The following is a 26,547-nucleotide window of genomic DNA, read 5'->3' as shown; positions in this document are numbered from 1 at the left end:
TGAATATACAGCATCTTGCTATATAATTACACATTACAGCCATGAACATACAGCATCTTGCTATATAATTACACATTACAGCTTCTTGCCTATATAATTACACATTACAGCCATGAATATACAGCATCTTGCTATATAATTACACATTACAGCCATGAATATACAGCATCTTGTTATATAATTACACATTACAGCCATGAATATGCAGCATCTTGCTATATAATTACACATTACAGCCATGAATATACAGCATCTTGCTATATAATTACACATTACAGCCATGAATATACAGCATCTTGTTATATAATTACACATTACAGCATCTTGCTATATAATTACACATTACAGCCATGAATATACAGCATCTTGCTATATAATTGCACATTACCGCCATGAACATACAGCGTCTTGCTATATAATTACACATTATAGCCATGAATATACAGCATCTTGCTATATAATTACACATTACAGCCATGAATATACAGCATCTTGCTATATAATTACACATTACCGCCATGAACATACAGCGTCTTGCTATATAATTACACATTATAGCCATGAACATACAGCATCTTGCTATATAATTACACATTACAGCATCTTGCTATATAATTACACATTACAGCCATCAATATACAGCATCTTGCTATATAATTACACATTACAGCCATGAATATACAGCATCTTGCTTTATAATTAGACATTACTGCCATGAATATACAGCATCTTGCTATATAATTACACATTACAGCCATGAATATACAGCATCTTGCTATATAATTACACATTACAGCCATGAATATACAGCATCTTGCTATATAATTACACATTACAGCCATGAATATACAGCATCTTGCTATATAATTACACATTACAGCATCTTGCTATATAATTACACATTACAGCCATGAATATACAGCATCTTGCTATATAATTACACATTACAGCCATGAATATACAGCATCTTGCTATATAATTACACATTACAGCCATGAATATACAGCATCTTGCTATATAATTACACATTACAGCCATGAATATACAGCATCTTGCTATATAATTACACATTACAGCCATGAATATACAGCATCTTGCTATATAATTACACATTACAGCCATGAATATACAGCATCTTGCTATATAATTACACATTACAGCCATGAATATACAGCATCTTGCTATATAATTACACATTACAGCATCTTGCTATATAATTACACATTACAGCATCTTGCTATATAATTACACATTACAGCCATGAATATACAGCATCTTGCTATATAATTACACATTACAGCCATGAATATACAGCATCTTGCTATATAATTACACATTACAGCATCTTGCTATATAATTACACATTACAGCATCTTGCTATATAATTACACATTACAGCCATGAATATACAGCATCTTGCTATATAATTACACATTACAGCCATGAATATACAGCATCTTGCTATATAATTACACATTACAGCCATAAACATACAGCATCTTGTTATATAATTACACATTACAGCATCTTGCTATATAATTACACATTACAGCCATGAATATACAGCATCTTGCTATATAATTACACATTACAGCCATAAACATACAGCATCTTGCTATATAATTACACATTACAGCATCTTGCTATATAATTACACATTACAGCCATGAATATACAGCATCTTGCTATATAATTACACATTACAGCATCTTGCTATATAATTACACATTACAGCCATGAATATACAGCATCTTGCTATATAATTACACATTACAGCATCTTGCTATATAATTACACATTACAGCATCTTGCTATATAATTACACATTACAGCATCTTGCTATATAATTACACATTACAGCATCTTGCTATATAATTAGACATTACAGCCATGAACATACAGCATCTTGCTATATGATTACACATTACAGCCATGAATATACAGCATCTTGCTATATAATTACACATTACAGCCATGAATATACTGCATCTTGCTATATAATTACACATTACTGCCATGAATATACAGCATCTTGCTATATAATTACACATTACAGCTATGAATATACAGCAGCTTGCTATATAATTACACATTACAGCCATGAATATACAGCATCTTGCTATATGATTACACATTACAGCCATGAATATACAGCATCTTGCTATATGATTACACATTACAGCCATGAATATACAGCATCTTGCTATATAATTACACATTACAGCCATGAATATACAGCAGCTTGCTATATAATTACACATTACAGCCATGAATATACAGCATCTTGCTATATAATTACACATTACAGCCATGAATATACAGCATCTTGCTATATAATTACACATTACTGCCATGAATATACAGCATCTTGCTATATAATTACACATTACAGCATCTTGCTATATGATTACACATTACAGCATCTTGCTATATAATTACACATTACAGCTATGAATATACAGCATCTTGCTATATAATTACACATTACAGCCATGAACATACAGCATCTTGCTATATAATTACACATTACAGCCATGAATGTACAGCATCTTGCTATATAATTACACATTACAGCTATGAATATACAGCATCTTGCTATATAATTACACATTACAGCCATGAACATACAGCATCTTGCTATATAATTACACATTACAGCCATGAATATACAGCATCTTGCTATATAATTACACATTACAGCCATGAATATACAGCATCTTGCTATATAATTACACATTACAGCATCTTGCTATATAATTACACATTACAGCATCTTGCTATATAATTACACATTACAGCATCTTGCTATATAATTACACATTACAGCCATGAATATACAGCATCTTGCTATATAATTAACTATTACATCTTGCTATATAAATACACATACAGCATCTTGCTATATAATTACACATTACAGCATCTTGCTATATAATTACACATTACAGCCATGAATATAAAGCATCTTGCTATATAATTACACATTACAGCCATGAATATACAGCATCTTGCTATATAATTACACATTACAGCCATGAATTATACAGCATCTTGCTATATAATTACGACATTACAGCATGAATATACAGCATCTTGCTATATAATTACACATTACAGCCATGAATATACAGCATCTTGCCTATATAATTACACATTTACAGCCATGAACATACAGCATCTTGCATATATAATATACAGCCATGAATACAGCATCTTGCTATATAATTACACATTACAGCCATGAATATACAGCATCATGCTATATAATTACACATTACAGCCATGAATATACAGCATCTTGCTATATAATTACACATTACAGCTATGAATATACAGCATCTTGCTATATAATTACACATTATAGCCATGAATATACAGCATCTTGCTATATAATTACACATTACAGCATCTTGCTATATAATTACACATTACAGCATCTTGTTATATAATTACACATTACAGCATCTTGCTATATAATTACACATTACAGCCATGAATATACAGCATCTTGCTATATAATTACACATTACAGCATCTTGCTATATAATTACACATTACAGCATCTTGCTATATAATTACACATTACTGCCATGAATATACAGCATCTTGCTATATAATTACACATTACAGCATCTTGCTATATAATTACACATTACAGCATCTTGTTATATAATTACACATTACAGCATCTTGTTATATAATTACACATTACAGCATCTTGCTATATAATTACACATTACAGCCATGAATATACAGCATCTTGCTATATAATTACACATTACAGCATCTTGCTATATAATTACACATTACAGCATCTTGCTATATAATTACACATTACAGCATCTTGCTATATAATTACACATTACAGCATCTTGCTATATAATTACACATTACAGCCATGAACATACAGCATCTTGCTATATAATTACACATTACAGCATCTTGCTATATAATTACACATTACAGCATCTTATTATATAATTACACATTACAGCATCTTGTTATATAATTACACATTACAGCATCTTGTTATATAATTACACATTACAGCCATGAATATACAGCATCTTGTTATATAATTACACATTACAGCATCTTGTTATATAATTACACATTACAGCCATGAATATACAGCATCTTGTTATATAATTACACATTACAGCATCTTGCTATATAATTACACATTACAGCATCTTGCTATAAAATTACACATTACAGCATCTTGTTATATAATTACACATTACAGCATCTTGTTATATAATTACACATTACAGCCATGAATATACAGCATCTTGCTATATAATTACACATTACAGCCATGAACATACAGCATCTTGCTATATAATTACACATTACAGCATCTTGTTATATAATTACACATTACAGCATCTTGCTATATAATTACACATCACAGCATCTTGCTATATAATTACACATTACAGCATCTTGCTATATAATTACACATTACAGCATCTTGCTATATAATTACACATTACAGCATCTTGCTATATAATTACACATTACAGCATCTTGCTATATAATTACACATTACAGCCATGAACATACAGCATCTTGCTATATAATTACACATTACAGCATCTTGCTATATAATTACACATTACTGCCATGAATATACAGCATCTTGCTATATAATTACACATTACAGCTATGAATATACAGCAGCTTGCTATATAATTAGACATTACAGCCATGAATATACAGCATCTTGCTATATAATTACACATTACAGCATCTTGCTATATAATTACACATTACTGCCATGAATATACAGCATCTTGCTATATAATTACACATTACAGCTATGAATATACAGCAGCTTGCTATATAATTACACATTACAGCCATGAATATACAGTATCTTGTTATATAATTACACATTACAGCCATGAATATACAGCATCTTGCTATATAATTACACATTACAGCCATGAATATACAGCATCTTGCTATATAATTACACATTACAGCTATGAATATACAGCATCTTGCTATATAATTACACATTACAGCCATGAACATACAGCATCTTGCTATATAATTACACATTACAGCTATGAATATACAGCATCTTGCTATATAATTACACATTACAGCCATGAACATACAGCATCTTGCCTATATAATTACACATTACAGCCATGAATATAACAGCATCTTGTTATATAATTACACATTACAGCATGAATATACAGCTCTTGCTATATAATTACACATTAAAGCAATGAATATACAGCATCTTGCTATATAATTACACATTATAGCCATGAATATACAGCATCTTGCTATATAATTACATATTACAGCTATGAATATTCAGCATCTTGCTATATAATTACACATTACAGCATCTTGCTATATAATTACACATTACAGCCATGGAATATACAGCATCTTGCTATATAATTACACATTACAGCCATGAATATACAGCATCTTGCTTATATAATTACACATTACAGCTTCTTGCTATATAATTACACATTACAGCCATGAACATACAGCATCATGCTATATATGTACACATTACAGACATCTTGCTATATAATTACACATTACAGCCATGAACATACAGCATCTTGCTATATAATTACACATTACAGCATCTTGCTATATAATTACACATTACAGCCATGAACATACAGCATCTTGCTATATAATTACACATTACAGCCATGAATATACAGCATCTTGCTATATAATTACACATTACAGCTATGAATATACAGCATCTTGCTATATAATTACACATTACAGCCATGAATATACAGCCATCCTTGCTATATAATTACACATTACAGCATCTTGCTATATAATTACACATTACTGCCATGAATATACAGCATCTTGCTATATAATTACACATTACAGCCATGAATATACAGCATCTTGCTATATAATTACACATTACAGCTATGAATATACAGCAGCTTGCTATATAATTAGACATTACAGCCATGAATATACAGCATCTTGCTATATAATTACACATTACAGCAATGAATATACAGCATCTTGCTATATAATTACACATTACAGCCATGAATATACAGCATCTTGCTATATAATTACACATTACAGCATCTTGCTATATAATTACACATTACAGCCATGAATATACAGCATCTTGCTATATAATTACACATTACAGCATCTTGCTATATAATTACACATTACAGCATCTTGCTATATAATTACACATTACAGCATCTTGCTATATAATTACACATTACAGCCATGAATATACAGCATCTTGCTATATAATTACACATTACAGCATCTTGCTATATAATTACACATTACAGCATCTTGCTATATAATTAACACATTACAGCATCTTGCTATATAATCTACACATTACAGCATCTTGCATATATAATTACACATTACAGCCTTGAATATACAGCATCTTGCTATATAATTACAACATTACAGCATCTTGCTATATAATTACACATTACAGCATCTTGCTATATAATTACACATTACTGCATCTGTGCTATATACTTACACATTACAGCATCTTGTTAAATAAATTACACATTACAGCATCTTGCTATATAATTACACATTACAGCCATGAATATACAGCATCTTGCTATATAATTACACATTACAGCAGGCTTGCGTAATATATTTACACATTACAGCATCTTGCTATATAATTACACATTACAGCATCTTGCTATATAATTACACATTACAGCATCTTGCTATATAATTACACATTACAGCATCTTGCTATATAATTACACATTACAGCCATGAATATACAGCATCTTGCTATATGATTACACATTACAGCCATGAACATACAGCATCTTGCTATATAATTACACATTACAGCCATGAATATACAGCATCTTGCTATATAATTACACATTACAGCCATGAATATACAGCATCTTGCTATATAATTACACATTACAGCATCTTGCTATATAATTACACATTACAGCATCTTGCTATATAATTACACATTACAGCATCTTGCTATATAATTACACATTACAGCATCTTGCTATATAATTACACATTACAGCCATGAACATACAGCATCTTGCTATATAATTACACATTACAGCCATGAATATACAGCATCTTGCTATATAATTACACATTACAGCCATGAATATACAGCATCTTGCTATATAATTACACATTACAGCCATGAATATACAGCATCTTGCTATATAATTACACATTACAGCCATGAATATACAGCATCTTGCTATATAATTACACATTACAGCCATGAATATACAGCATCTTGCTATATAATTACACATTACAGCATCTTGCTATATAATTACACATTACAGCATCTTGTTATATAATTACACATTACAGCATCTTGCTATATAATTACACATTACAGCCATGAATATACAGCATCTTGCTATATAATTACACATTACAGCCATGAACATACAGCATCTTGCTATATAATTACACATTACAGCATCTTGCTATATAATTACATATTACAGCATCTTGCTATATAATTACACATTACAGCATCTTGCTATATAATTACACATTACAGCATCTTGTTATATAATTACACATTACAGCATCTTGCTATATAATTACACATTACAGCCATGAATATACAGCATCTTGCTATATAATTACACCTTACAGCCATGAACATACAGCATCTTGCTATATAATTACACATTACAGCATCTTGCTATATAATTACACATTACAGCCATGAACATACAGCATCTTGCTATATAATTACACATTACAGCATCTTGCTATATAATTACACATTACAGCATCTTGTTATATAATTACACATTACAGCATCTTGCTATATAATTACACATTACAGCCATGAACATACAGCATCTTGCTATATAATTACACATTACAGCATCTTGCTATATAATTACATATTACAGCATCTTGCTATATAATTACACATTACAGCATCTTGCTATATAATTACATATTACAGCCATGAATATACAGCATCTTGCTATATAATTACATATTACAGCATCTTGCTATATAATTACACATTACAGCATCTTGCTATATAATTACACATTACAGTCATGAATATACAGCATCTTGCTATATAATTACACATTACAGCCATGAATATACAGCATCTTGCTATATAATTACACATTACAGCCATGAATATACAGCATCTTGCTATATAATTAGACATTACAGCTATGAATATACAGCATCTTGCTATATAATTACACATTACAGCATCTTGCTATATAATTACACATTACAGCATCTTGCTATATAATTACACATTACAGCCATGAACATACAGCATCTTGCTATATAATTACATATTACAGCCATGAATGTACAGCAACTTGGCTATAATTACACATTACAGCCATGAATATACAGCATCTTGCTATATATAATACACATTACAGCCATGGAATATACAGGGCAATCTTGCTATATAATTACACATTACAGCCATGAATATACAGCATCTTGCTATATAATTACACAATACAGCCATGAATATACAGCATCTTGCTATATAATTACACATTACAGCCATGAATATACAGCATCTAGCTATATAATTACACATTACAGCATCTTGCTATATAATTACACATTACAGCCATGAATATACAGCATCTTGTTATATAATTACACATTACAGCATCTTGCTATATAAATACACATTACAGCATCTTGCTATATAATTACACATTACAGCATCTTGCTATATAATTACACATTACAGCCAATGAATATACAGCATCTTGCTATATAATTACACATTACAGCCATGAATATACAGCATCTTGCTATATAATTACACAATTATAGCCATGAATATACAGCATCTTGCTATATAATTACACATTACAGCCATGAATATACAGCATCTTGCTATATAATTACACATTACAGCCATGAATATACAGCATCTTGCTATATAATTACACATTACCGCCATGAACATACAGCGTCTTGCTATATAATTACACATTACAGCATCTTGCTATATAATTAACACATTACAGCCATGAAAATACAGCATCTTGCTATATAAGTTACACATTACAGCCATCTGAATATACAGCATCGTGCTATATAATTACACATTGACAGCCATGAACATACAGCGTCTTGCTATATAATTACACATTACCAGACCACTGCCATAATCATACAGCGTCTTGCTATATAATTACACATTACAGCATCTTGCTATATAATTAACACATTATCCGCTCATGAACATACAGCGTCTTGCTATATAATTACACATTACAGCATCTTGCTATATAATTACACATTACCGCCATGAACATACAGCGTCTTGCTATATAATTACACATTACAGCATCTTGCTATATAATTACACATTACCGCCATGAACATACAGCGTCTTGCTATATAATTACACATTACAGCATCTTGCTATATAATTACACATTACAGCCATGAACATACAGCGTCTTGCTATATAATTACACATTACCGCCATGAACATACAGCGTCTTGCTATATAATTACACATTACCGCCATGAACATACAGCGTCTTGCTATATAATTACACATTACAGCATCTTGCTATATAATTACACATTACAGCCATGAATATACAGCATCTTGCTATATAATTACACATTACAGCCATGAATATACAGCATCTTGCTATATAATTACACATTACAGCCATGAATATACAGCATCGTGCTATATAATTACACATTACAGCCATGAATATACAGCATCTTGTTATATAATTACACATTACAGCCATGAATATACAGCATCTTGTTATATAATTACACATTACAGCCATGAATATACAGCATCTTGTTATATAATTACACATTACAGCCATGAATATACAGCATCTTGCTATATAATTACACATTACAGCTATGAATATACAGCATCTTGCTATATAATTACACATTACAGCCATGAATATACAGCATCTTGCTATATAATTACACATTACAGCATCTTGCTATATAATTACACATTACAGCCATGAATATACAGCATCTTGCTATATAATTACACATTACAGCATCTTGCTATATAATTACACATTACAGCCATGAATATACAGCATCTTGTTATATAATTACACATTACAGCATCTTGCTATATAATTACACATTACAGCCATGAATATACAGCATCTTGCTATATAATTACACATTACAGCCATGAATATACAGCATCTTGCTATATAATTACACATTACAGCCATGAATATACAGCATCTTGTTATATAATTACACATTACAGCCATGAATATACAGCATCTTGTTATATAATTACACATTACAGCCATGAATATACAGCATCTTGTTATATAATTACACATTACAGCTATGAATATACAGCATCTTGCTATATAATTACACATCACAACCATGAATATACAGCATCTTGCTATATAATTACACATTACAGCCATGAATATACAGCATCTTGCTATATAATTACACATTACAGCCATGAATATACAGGCATCTTGCTATATAATTACACATTACAGCCATGAATATACAGCATCTTGCTATAGAATTACACATTACAAGCCATGAATATACAGCATCTTGCTATATAATTACACATTACAGCCATGAATAATACAGCATCTTGCTATATAAATTACACATTACAGCATGAATATACGAGCATCTTGCTATATAATTACACATTACAGCCATGAACATACAGCATCTTGCTATATAATTACACATTACAGCCATGAATATACAGCATCTTGCTATATAATTACACATTACAGATATGAATATACAGCATCTTGCTATATAATTACACATTACAGCATCTTGCTATATACATTACACATTACAGCCATGAATATACAGCATCTTGCTATTATAATTACATATTACAGCCATGAACATACAGCATCTTGCTATATAATTACACATTACAGCCATCAATATACAGCATCTTGCTATATAATTACACATTACAGCATCTTGCTATATAATTACACATTACAGCCATGAATATACAGCATCTTGCTATATAATTACACATTACAGCATCTTGCTATATAATTACACATTACAGCATCTTGCTATATAATTACACATTACAGCCATGAATATACAGCATCTTGCTATATGATTACACATTACAGCCATGAATATACAGCATATTGCTATATAATTACACATTACAGCCATGAATATACAGCATCTTGCTATATAATTACACATTACTGCCATGAATATACAGCATCTTGCTATATAATTACACATTACAGCTATGAATATACAGCAGCTTGCTATATAATTACACATTACAGCCATGAATATACAGGTATCTTGTTATATAATTACATCATTACAGCCATGAATATACAGCATCATTGCTATATAATTACACATTACAGCCATGAATATACAGCATCTTGCTATATAATTACACATTACAGCTATGAATTATACAGCATCTTGCTATATAATTACACATTACAGCCATGAACATACAGCATCTGCTATATAATTACACATTACAGCTATGAATATACTGCATCTTGCTATATAATTACACATTACAGCCATGAACATACAGCATCTTGCTATATAATTACACATTACTGCCATGATTATACAGCATCTTGTTATATAATTACACATTACAGCAGCCATTGAATATACAGCATCTTGCTATATAATTACACATTACAGCAATGAATATACAGCATCTTGCTATATAATTACACATTATAGCCATGAATATACAGCATCTTGCTAAATAATTACACATTACAGCCATGAATATACAGCATCTTGCTATATAATTACACATTACAGCATCTTGCTATATAATTACACATTACAGCCATGAATATACAGCATCTTGCTATATAATTAGACATTACTGCCATGAATATACAGCATCTTGCTATATAATTACACATTACAGCCATGAATATACAGCATCTTGCTATATAATTACACATTACAGCCATGAATATACAGCATCTTGCTATATAATTACACATTACAGCTATGAATATACAGCATCTTGCTATATAATTACACATTACAGCCATGAACATACAGCATCTTGCTATATAATTACACATTACAGCATCTTGCTATATAATTACACATTACTGCCATGAATATACAGCATCTTGCTATATAATTACACATTACAGCTATGAATATACAGCATCTTGCTATATAATTACACATTACAGCCATGAACATACAGCATCTTGCTATATAATTACACATTACAGCATCTTGCTATATAAATTACACATTACTGCCATGAATATACAGCATCTTGCTATATAATTACACATTACAGCTATGAATATACAGCAGCTTGCTATATAATTAGACATTACAGCCATGAATATACAGCATCTTGCTATATAATTACACATTACAGCCATGAATATACAGCATCTTGCTATATAATTACACATTACAGCCATGAATATACAGCATCTTGCTATATAATTACACATTACAGCCATGAATATGCAGCATCTTGCTATATAATTACACATTACAGCCATGAATATACAGCATCTTGCTATATAATTACACATTACAGCATCTTGCTATATAATTACACATTACAGCCATGAATATACAGCATCTTGCTATATAATTACACATTAGAGCCATGAATATACAGCATCTTGCTATATAATTACACATTATAGCCATGAATATACAGCATCTTGCTATATAATTACACATTACAGCCATGAATATACAGCATCTTGCTATATAATTACACATTATAGCCATGAATATACAGCATCTTGCTATATAATTACACATTACAGCATCTTGCTATATAATTACACATTACAGCATCTTGCTATATAATTACACATTACAGCATCCTGCTATATAATTACACATTACAGCCATGAATATACAGCATCTTGCTATATAATTACACATTACAGCCATGAATATACAGCATCTTGCTATATAATTACACATTACAGCCATGAATATACAGCATCTTGCTATATAATTACACATTACAGCCATGAATATACAGCATCTTGCTATATAATTACACATTACAGCATCTTGCTATATAATTACACATTACAGCATCTTGCTATATAATTACACATTACAGCCATGAACATACAGCATCTTGCTATATAATTACACATTACAGCCATGAATATACAGCATCTTGCTATATAATTACACATTACAGCCATGAATATACAGCATCTTGCTATATAATTACACATTACAGCCATGAATATACAGCATCTTGCTATATAATTACACATTACCGCCATGAACATACAGCGTCTTGCTATATAATTACACATTACAGCATCTTGCTATATAATTACACATTACAGCCATGAATATACATCATCTTGCTATATAATTATACATTACAGCATCTTGCTATATAATTACACATTACAGCCATGAATATACAGCATCTTGTTATATAATTACACATTACAGCATCTTGCTATATAATTACACATTACAGCCATGAATATACAGCATCTTGCTATATAATTACACATTACAGCCATGAATATACAGCATCTTGTTATATAATTACACATTACAGCCATGAATATACAGCATCTTGTTATATAATTACACATTACAGCCATGAATATACAGCATCTTGCTATATAATTACACATTACAGCATCTTGCTATATAATTACACATTACAGCATCTTGTTATATAATTACACATTACAGCTATGAATATACAGCATCTTGCTATATAATTACACATTACAGCCATGAATATACAGCATCTTGCTATATAATTACACATTACAGCCATGAATATACAGCATCTTGCTATATAATTACACATTACAGCCATGAATATACAGCATCTTGTTATATAATTACACATTACAGCTATGAATATACAGCATCTTGCTATATAATTACACATTACAGCCATGAATATACAGCATCTTGCTATATAATTACACATTACAGCCATGAATATACAGCATCTTGCTATATAATTACACATAACAGCCATGAATATACAGCATCTTGCTATATAATTACACATTACAGCCATGAACATACAGCATCTTGCTATATAATTACACATTACAGCCATGAATATACAGCATCTTGCTATATAATTACACATTACAGCCATGAATATACAGCATCTTGCTTTATAATTACACATTACAGCCATGAATATACAGCATCTTGCTATATAATTACACATTACAGCTATGAATATACAGCATCTTGCTATATAATTACACATTACAGCCATGAATATACAGCAGCTTGCTATATAATTACACATTACAGCCATAAACATACAGCATCTTGCTATATAATTACACATTACAGCATCTTGCTATATAATTACACATTACAGCCATGAATATACAGCATCTTGCTATATAATTACACATTACAGCATCTTGCTATATAATTACACATTACAGCCATGAATATACAGCATCGTGCTATATATAATTACACATTACAGCCATGAATATACAGCATCTTGTTATATAATTACACATTACAGCCATGAATATACAGCATCTTGTTATATAATTACACATTACAGCCATGAATATACAGCATCTTGTTATATAATTACACATTACAGCATCTTGCTATATAATTACACATTACAGCCATGAATATACAGCATCTTGCTATATAATTACACATTACAGCATCTTGCTATATAATTACACATTACAGCCATGAATATACAGCATCTTGCTATATAATTACACATTACAGCCATGAATATACAGCATCTTGCTATATAATTACACATTACAGCCATGAATATACAGCATCTTGCTATATAATTACACATTACAGCATCTTGCTATATAATTACACATTACAGCATCTTGCTATATAATTACACATTACTGCCATAAACATACAGCATCTTGCTATATAATTACACATTACAGCATCTTGCTATATAATTACACATTACAGCCATGAATATACAGCATCTTGCTATGTAATTACACATTACAGCCATGAACATACAGCAGCTTGCTATATAATTATACAGCCATGAATATACAGCATCTTGCTATATACAGCATCTTGCTATGTAATTACACATTACAGCCATGAATATACAGCATCTTGTTATATAATTACACATTACAGCCATGAATATACAGCATCTTGCTATATAATTACACATTACTGCCATAAACATACAGCATCTTGCTATATAATTACACATTACAGCATCTTGCTATATAATTACACATTACAGCCATGAATATACAGCATCTTGCTATATAATTACACATTACAGCCATGAATATACAGCATCTTGCTATATAATTAGACATTACAGCCATGAATATACAGCATCTTGCTATATAATTAGACATTACAGCCATGAATATACAGCATCTTGCTATATAATTACACATTACAGCCATGAATATACAGCATCTTGCTATATAATTACACATTACAGCATCTTGCTATATAATTACACATTACAGCCATGAATATACAGCATCTTGCTATATAATTACACATTACAGCCATGAATATACAGCATCTTGCTATATAATTACACATTACAGCATCTTGCTATATAATTACACATTACAGCCATGAATATACAGCATCTAGTTATATAATTACACATTACAGCCATGAATATACAGCATCTTGCTATATAATTACACATTACAGCCATGAATATACAGCATCTTGCTATATAATTAGATATTACAGCCATGAATATACAGCATCTTGCTATATAATTACACATTACTGCCATGAATATACAGCATCTTGCTATATAATTACACATTACAGCCATGAATATACAGCATCTTGCTATATAATTACACATTACAGCCATGAATATACAGCATCTTGCTATATAATTACACATTACAGCCATGAATATACAGCATCTTGCTATATAATTAGATATTACAAGCCATGAATATACAGCATCTTGCTATATAATTACACATTACTGCCATGAATATACAGCATCTTGCTATATAATTACACATTACAGCCATGAATATACAGCATCTTGCTATATAATTACACATTACAGCCATGAATATACAGCATCTTGCTATATAATTACACATGACAGCCATGAATATACAGCATCTTGCTATATAATTACACATTACAGCCATGAATATACAGCATCTTGGCTATATAATTACACATTACAGCCATGAATATACAGCATCTTGCTATATAATTACACATTACAGCCATGAATATACAGCATCTTGCTATATAATTACACATTACAGCCATGAATATACAGCATCTTGCTAAATAATTACACATCACAACCATGAATATACAGCATCTTGCTATATAATTACACATTAAAGCCATGAATACACAGCATCTTGCTATATAATTACACATTACAGCCATGAATATACAGCATCTTGCTATATAATTACACATTACAGCCATGAATATACAGCATCTTGCTATATAATTACACATTACAGCCATGAATATACAGCATCTTGCTATATAATTACACATTACAGCCATGAATATACAGCATCTTGCTATATAATTACACATTACAGCCATGAATATACAGCATCTTGCTATATAATTACACATTACAGCATCTTGCTATATAATTACACATTACAGCCATGAATATACAGCATCTTGCTATATAATTACACATTACAGCCATGAACATACAGCATCTTGCTATATAATTACACATTACAGCCATGAATATACAGCATCTTGTTATATAATTACACATTACAGCTATGAATATACAGCATCTTGCTATATAATTACACATTACAGCCATGAATATACAGCATCTTGCTATATAATTACACATTACAGCCATGAATATACAGCATCTTGCTTTATAATTACACATTACAGCCATGAATATACAGCATCTTGTTATATAATTACACATTACAGCTATGAATATACAGCATCTTGCTATATAATTACACATTACAGCCATGAATATACAGCATCTTGCTATATAATTACACATTACAGCCATGAATATACAGCATCTTGCTATATAATTACACATAACAGCCATGAATATACAGCATCTTGCTATATAATTACACATTACAGCCATGAACATACAGCATCTTGCTATATAATTACACATTACAGCCATGAATATACAGCATCTTGCTATATAATTACACATTACAGCCATGAATATACAGCATCTTGCTATATAATTACACATTACAGCCATGAATATACAGCATCTTGCTATATAATTACACATTACAGCTATGAATATACAGCATCTTGCTATATAATTACACATTACAGCCATGAATATACAGCAGCTTGCTATATAATTACACATTACAGCCATAAACATACAGCATCTTGTTATATAATTACACATTACAGCATCTTGCTATATAATTACACATTACAGCCATGAATATACAGCATCTTGCTATATAATTACACATTACAGCATCTTGCTATATAATTACACATTACAGCCATGAATATACAGCATCGTGCTATATAATTACACATTACAGCCATGAATATACAGCATCTTGTTATATAATTACACATTACAGCCATGAATATACAGCATCTTGTTATATAATTACACATTACAGCCATGAATATACAGCATCTTGTTATATAATTACACATTACAGCATCTTGCTATATAATTACACATTACAGCCATGAATATACAGCATCTTGCTATATAATTACACATTACAGCATCTTGCTATATAATTACACATTACAGCCATGAATATACAGCATCTTGCTATATAATTACACATTACAGCCATGAATATACAGCATCTTGCTATATAATTATACATTACAGCCATTAATATACAGCATCTTGCTATATAATTACACATTACAGCATCTTGCTATATAATTACACATTACAGCATCTTGCTATATAATTACACATTACAGCATCTTGCTATATAATTACACATTACTGCCATAAACATACAGCATCTTGCTATATAATTAGACATTACAGCATCTTGCTATATAATTACACATTACAGCCATGAATATACAGCATCTTGCTATGTAATTACACATTACAGCCATGAACATACAGCAGCTTGCTATATAATTATACAGCCATGAATATACAGCATCTTGCTATATAATTACACATTACAGCCATGAATATACAGCATCTTGTTATATAATTACACATTACAGCCATGAATATACAGCATCTTGCTATATAATTACACATTACAGCCATGAATATACAGCATCTTGCTATATAATTACACATTACTGCCATAAACATACAGCATCTTGCTATATAATTACACATTACAGCATCTTGCTATATAATTACACATTACAGCCATGAATATACAGCATCTTGCTATGTAATTACACATTACAGCCATGAACATACAGCAGCTTGCTATATAATTACACATTACAGCCATGAATATACAGCATCTTGCTATATAATTACACATTACAGCCATGAATATACAGCATCTTGCTATATAATTACACATTACAGCCATGAATATACAGCATCTTGCTATATAATTACACATTACAGCCATAAACATACAGCATCTTTCTATATAATTACACATTACAGCCATGAATATACAGCATCTTGTTATATAATTACACATTACAGCCATGAATATACAGCATCTTGCTATATAATTACACATTACAGCATCTTGCTATATAATTACACATTACAGCCATGAATATACAGCAGCTTGCTATATAATTACACATTACAGCCATGAATATACAGCATCTTGCTATATAATTACACATTACAGCCACAAATTTACAGCATCTTGCTATATAATTACACATTACAGCCATGAATATACAGCATCTTGCTATATAATTACACATTACAGCCATGAATATACAGCATCTTGCTATATAATTAGATATTACAGCCATGAATACAGCATCTTGCTATATAATTACACATTACATCCATGAATATACAGCATCTTGCTATATAATTACACATTACTGCCATGAATATACAGCATCTTGCTATATAATTACACATTACAGCCATGAATATACAGCATCTTGCTATATAATTAGACATTACTGCCATGAATATACAGCATCTTGCTATATAATTACACATAACAGCCATGAATATACAGCATCTTGCTATATAATTACACATTACAGCCATGAATATACAGCATCTTGCTATATAATTACACATTACAGCATCTTGCTATATAATTACACATTACAGCCATGAATATACAGCATCTTGCTATATAATTACACATTACAGCCATGAATATACAGCATCTTGCTATATAATTACACATTACAGCCATGAATATACAGCATCTTGCTATATAATTAGACATTACAGCTATGAATATACAGCATCTTGCTATATAATTACACATTACAGCCATGAATATACAGCATCTTGCTATATAATTACACATTACAGCCATGAATATACAGCATCTTGCTATATAATTAGACATTACTGCCATGAATATACAGCATCTTGCTATATAATTACACATTACAGCCATGAATATACAGCATCTTGCTATATAATTACACATTACAGCCATGAATATACAGCATCTTGCTATATAATTACACATTACAGCCATGAATATACAGCATCTTGCTATATAATTACACATTACAGCCATGAACATACAGCATCTTGCTATATAATTACACATTACAGCATCTTGCTATATAATTACATATTACAGCCATGAATATACAGCATCTTGCTATGTAATTAGACATTACTGCCATAAACATACAGCATCTTGCTATATAATTACACATTACAGCCATGAATATACAGCATCTTGCTATATAATTACACATTACAGCCATGAATATACAGCATCTTGCTATATAATTACACATTACAGCTATGAATATACAGCAGCTTGCTATATAATTAGACATTACAGCCATGAATATACAGCATCTTGCTATGTAATTACACATTACAGCCATGAATATACAGCATCTTGCTATGTAATTACACATTACAGCCATGAACATACAGCAGCTTGCTATATAATTAGACATTACAGCCATGAATATACAGCATCTTGCTATATAATTACACATTACAGCCATGAATATACAGCATCTTGCTATATAATTACACATTACAGCCATGAATATACAGCATCTTGCTATATAATTACACATTACAGCCATGAATATACAGCATCTTGCTATATAATTACACATTACAGCCATGAATATACAGCATCTTGCTATATAATTAGACATTACAGCCATGAATATACAGCATCTTGCTATATGATTACACATTACAGCCATGAATATACAGCATCTTGCTATATAATTACACATTACAGCCATGAACATACAGCATCTTGCTATATAATTACACATTACAGCCATGAATATACAGCATCTTGTTATATAATTACACATTACAGCCATGAACATACAGCATCTTGCTATATAATTAGACATTACAGCCATGAATATACAGCATCTTGCTATATAATTACACATTACAGCCATGAATATACAGCATCTTGCTATGTAATTACACATTACAGCCATGAATATACAGCATCTTGCTATATAATTACATATTACAGCCATGAATATACAGCATCTTGTTATATAATTACACATTACAGCCATGAATATACAGCATCTTGTTATATAATTACACATTACAGCATCTTGCTATATAATTACACATTACAGCCATGAATATACAGCATCTTGCTATATAATTACACATTACAGCATCTTGCTATATAATTACACATTACAGCCATGAATATACAGCATCTTGCTATATAATTACACATTACAGCCATGAATATACAGCATCTTGCTATATAATTACACATTACAGCCATGAATATACAGCATCTTGCTATATAATTACACATTACAGCATCTTGCTATATAATTACACATTACAGCATCTTGCTATATAATTACACATTACTGCCATAAACATACAGCATCTTGCTATATAATTACACATTACAGCATCTTGCTATATAATTACACATTACAGCCATGAATATACAGCATCTTGCTATGTAATTACACATTACAGCCATGAACATACAGCAGCTTGCTATATAATTATACAGCCATGAATATACAGCATCTTGCTATATACAGCATCTTGCTATGTAATTACACATTACAGCTATGAATATACAGCATCTTGTTATATAATTACACATTACAGCCATGAATATACAGCATCTTGCTATATAATTACACATTACTGCCATAAACATACAGCATCTTGCTATATAATTACACATTACAGCATCTTGCTATATAATTACACATTACAGCCATGAATATACAGCATCTTGCTATATAATTACACATTACAGCCATGAATATACAGCATCTTGCTATATAATTACACATTACAGCCATGAATATACAGCATCTTGCTATATAATTACACATTACAGCCATGAATGTACAGCATCTTGCTATATAATTACACATTACAGCCACAAATTTACAGCATCTTGCTATATAATTACACATTACAGCCATGAATATACAGCATCTTGCTATATAATTACACATTACAGCCATGAATATACAGCATCTTGCTATATAATTAGACATTACAGCCATGAATATACAGCATCTTGCTATATAATTAGACATTACAGCCATGAATATACAGCATCTTGCTATATAATTACACATTACAGCCATGAATATACAGCATCTTGCTATATAATTACACATTACAGCATCTTGCTATATAATTACACATTACAGCCATGAATATACAGCATCTTGCTATATAATTACACATTACAGCCATGAATATACAGCATCTTGCTATATAATTACACATTACAGCATCTTGCTATATAATTACACATTACAGCCATGAATATACAGCATCTAGTTATATAATTACACATTACAGCCATGAATATACAGCATCTTGCTATATAATTACACATTACAGCCATGAATATACAGCATCTTGCTATATAATTAGATATTACAGCCATGAATATACAGCATCTTGCTATATAATTACACATTACTGCCATGAATATACAGCATCTTGCTATATAATTACACATTACAGCCATGAATATACAGCATCTTGCTATATAATTACACATTACAGCCATGAATATACAGCATCTTGCTATATAATTACACATTACAGCCATGAATATACAGCATCTTGCTATATAATTAGATATTACAGCCATGAATATACAGCATCTTGCTATATAATTACACATTACTGCCATGAATATACAGCATCTTGCTATATAATTACACATTACAGCCATGAATATACAGCATCTTGCTATATAATTACACATTACAGCCATGAATATACAGCATCTTGCTATATAATTACACATTACAGCCATGAATATACAGCATCTTGCTATATAATTACACATTACAGCCATGAATATACAGCATCTTGCTATATAATTACACATTACAGCCATGAATATACAGCATCTTGCTATATAATTACACATTACAGCCATGAATATACAGCATCTTGCTATATAATTACACATTACAGCCATGAATATACAGCATCTTGCTATATAATTACACATCACAACCATGAATATACAGCATCTTGCTATATAATTACACATTAAAGCCATGAATACACAGCATCTTGCTATATAATTACACATTACAGCCATGAATATACAGCATCTTGCTATATAATTACACATTACAGCCATGAATATACAGCATCTTGCTATATAATTACACATTACAGCCATGAATATACAGCATCTTGCTATATAATTACACATTACAGCCATGAATATACAGCATCTTGCTATATAATTACACATTACAGCCATGAATATACAGCATCTTGCTATATAATTACACATTACAGCATCTTGCTATATAATTACACATTACAGCCATGAATATACAGCATCTTGCTATATAATTACACATTACAGCCATGAACATACAGCATCTTGCTATATAATTACACATTACAGCCATGAATATACAGCATCTTGTTATATAATTACACATTACAGCTATGAATATACAGCATCTTGCTATATAATTACACATTACAGCCATGAATATACAGCATCTTGCTATATAATTACACATTACAGCCATGAATATACAGCATCTTGCTATATAATTACACATTACAGCCATGAATATACAGCATCTTGTTATATAATTACACATTACAGCTATGAATATACAGCATCTTGCTATATAATTACACATTACAGCCATGAATATACAGCATCTTGCTATATAATTACACATTACAGCCATGAATATACAGCATCTTGCTATATAATTACACATAACAGCCATGAATATACAGCATCTTGCTATATAATTACACATTACAGCCATGAACATACAGCATCTTGCTATATAATTACACATTACAGCCATGAATATACAGCATCTTGCTATATAATTACACATTACAGCCATGAATATACAGCATCTTGCTATATAATTACACATTACAGCCATGAATATACAGCATCTTGCTATATAATTACACATTACAGCTATGAATATACAGCATCTTGCTATATAATTACACATTACAGCCATGAATATACAGCAGCTTGCTATATAATTACACATTACAGCCATAAACATACAGCATCTTGCTATATAATTACACATTACAGCATCTTGCTATATAATTACACATTACAGCCATGAATATACAGCATCTTGCTATATAATTACACATTACAGCATCTTGCTATATAATTACACATTACAGCCATGAATATACAGCATCGTGCTATATAATTACACATTACAGCCATGAATATACAGCATCTTGTTATATAATTACACATTACAGCCATGAATATACAGCATCTTGTTATATAATTACACATTACAGCCATGAATATACAGCATCTTGTTATATAATTACACATTACAGCATCTTGCTATATAATTACACATTACAGCCATGAATATACAGCATCTTGCTATATAATTACACATTACAGCATCTTGCTATATAATTACACATTACAGCCATGAATATACAGCATCTTGCTATATAATTACACATTACAGCCATGAATATACAGCATCTTGCTATATAATTATACATTACAGCCATGAATATACAGCATCTTGCTATATAATTACACATTACAGCATCTTGCTATATAATTACACATTACAGCATCTTGCTATATAATTACACATTACAGCATCTTGCTATATAATTACACATTACTGCCATAAACATACAGCATCTTGCTATATAATTAGACATTACAGCATCTTGCTATATAATTACACATTACAGCCATGAATATACAGCATCTTGCTATGTAATTACACATTACAGCCATGAACATACAGCAGCTTGCTATATAATTATACAGCCATGAATATACAGCATCTTGCTATATAATTACACATTACAGCCATGAATATACAGCATCTTGTTATATAATTACACATTACAGCCATGAATATACAGCATCTTGCTATATAATTACACATTACAGCCATGAATATACAGCATCTTGCTATATAATTACACATTACTGCCATAAACATACAGCATCTTGCTATATAATTACACATTACAGCATCTTGCTATATAATTACACATTACAGCCATGAATATACAGCATCTTGCTATGTAATTACACATTACAGCCATGAACATACAGCAGCTTGCTATATAATTACACATTACAGCCATGAATATACAGCATCTTGCTATATAATTACACATTACAGCCATGAATATACAGCATCTTGCTATATAATTACACATTACAGCCATGAATATACAGCATCTTGCTATATAATTACACATTACAGCCATAAACATACAGCATCTTTCTATATAATTACACATTACAGCCATGAATATACAGCATCTTGTTATATAATTACACATTACAGCCATGAATATACAGCATCTTGCTATATAATTACACATTACAGCATCTTGCTATATAATTACACATTACAGCCATGAATATACAGCAGCTTGCTATATAATTACACATTACAGCCATGAATATACAGCATCTTGCTATATAATTACACATTACAGCCACAAATTTACAGCATCTTGCTATATAATTACACATTACAGCCATGAATATACAGCATCTTGCTATATAATTACACATTACAGCCATGAATATACAGCATCTTGCTATATAATTAGATATTACAGCCATGAATACAGCATCTTGCTATATAATTACACATTACATCCATGAATATACAGCATCTTGCTATATAATTACACATTACTGCCATGAATATACAGCATCTTGCTATATAATTACACATTACAGCCATGAATATACAGCATCTTGCTATATAATTAGACATTACTGCCATGAATATACAGCATCTTGCTATATAATTACACATAACAGCCATGAATATACAGCATCTTGCTATATAATTACACATTACAGCCATGAATATACAGCATCTTGCTATATAATTACACATTACAGCATCTTGCTATATAATTACACATTACAGCCATGAATATACAGCATCTTGCTATATAATTACACATTACAGCCATGAATATACAGCATCTTGCTATATAATTACACATTACAGCCATGAATATACAGCATCTTGCTATATAATTAGACATTACAGCTATGAATATACAGCATCTTGCTATATAATTACACATTACAGCCATGAATATACAGCATCTTGCTATATAATTACACATTACAGCCATGAATATACAGCATCTTGCTATATAATTAGACATTACTGCCATGAATATACAGCATCTTGCTATATAATTACACATTACAGCCATGAATATACAGCATCTTGCTATATAATTACACATTACAGCCATGAATATACAGCATCTTGCTATATAATTACACATTGCAGCCATGAATATACAGCATCTTGCTATATAATTACACATTACAGCCATGAACATACAGCATCTTGCTATATAATTACACATTACAGCATCTTGCTATATAATTACATATTACAGCCATGAATATACAGCATCTTGCTATGTAATTAGACATTACTGCCATAAACATACAGCATCTTGCTATATAATTACACATTACAGCCATGAATATACAGCATCTTGCTATATAATTACACATTACAGCCATGAATATACAGCATCTTGCTATATAATTACACATTACAGCTATGAATATACAGCAGCTTGCTATATAATTAGACATTACAGCCATGAATATACAGCATCTTGCTATGTAATTACACATTACAGCCATGAATATACAGCATCTTGCTATGTAATTACACATTACAGCCATGAACATACAGCAGCTTGCTATATAATTAGACATTACAGCCATGAATATACAGCATCTTGCTATATAATTACACATTACAGCCATGAATATACAGCATCTTGCTATATAATTACACATTACAGCCATGAATATACAGCATCTTGCTATATAATTACACATTACAGCCATG

The 26,547-nt window shown here is 30.5% G+C and overlaps 1 protein-coding gene across 1 annotated transcript in view; it reads left to right on the top strand.

Moving 5' to 3' along the window:
- Positions 1 to 26,547, top strand: part of PTGES (prostaglandin E synthase) — a 194,221-nt gene that overhangs the window by 56,506 nt on the left and 111,168 nt on the right. The gene's annotated exons all lie outside the window — the stretch shown is intronic.

This window comes from Bombina bombina, chromosome 12, assembly GCF_027579735.1.
Source record: "Bombina bombina isolate aBomBom1 chromosome 12, aBomBom1.pri, whole genome shotgun sequence".
Taxonomy (NCBI): Eukaryota; Metazoa; Chordata; class Amphibia; order Anura; family Bombinatoridae; genus Bombina; species Bombina bombina.
This window is presented reverse-complemented; position numbering and strand designations above follow the sequence as displayed.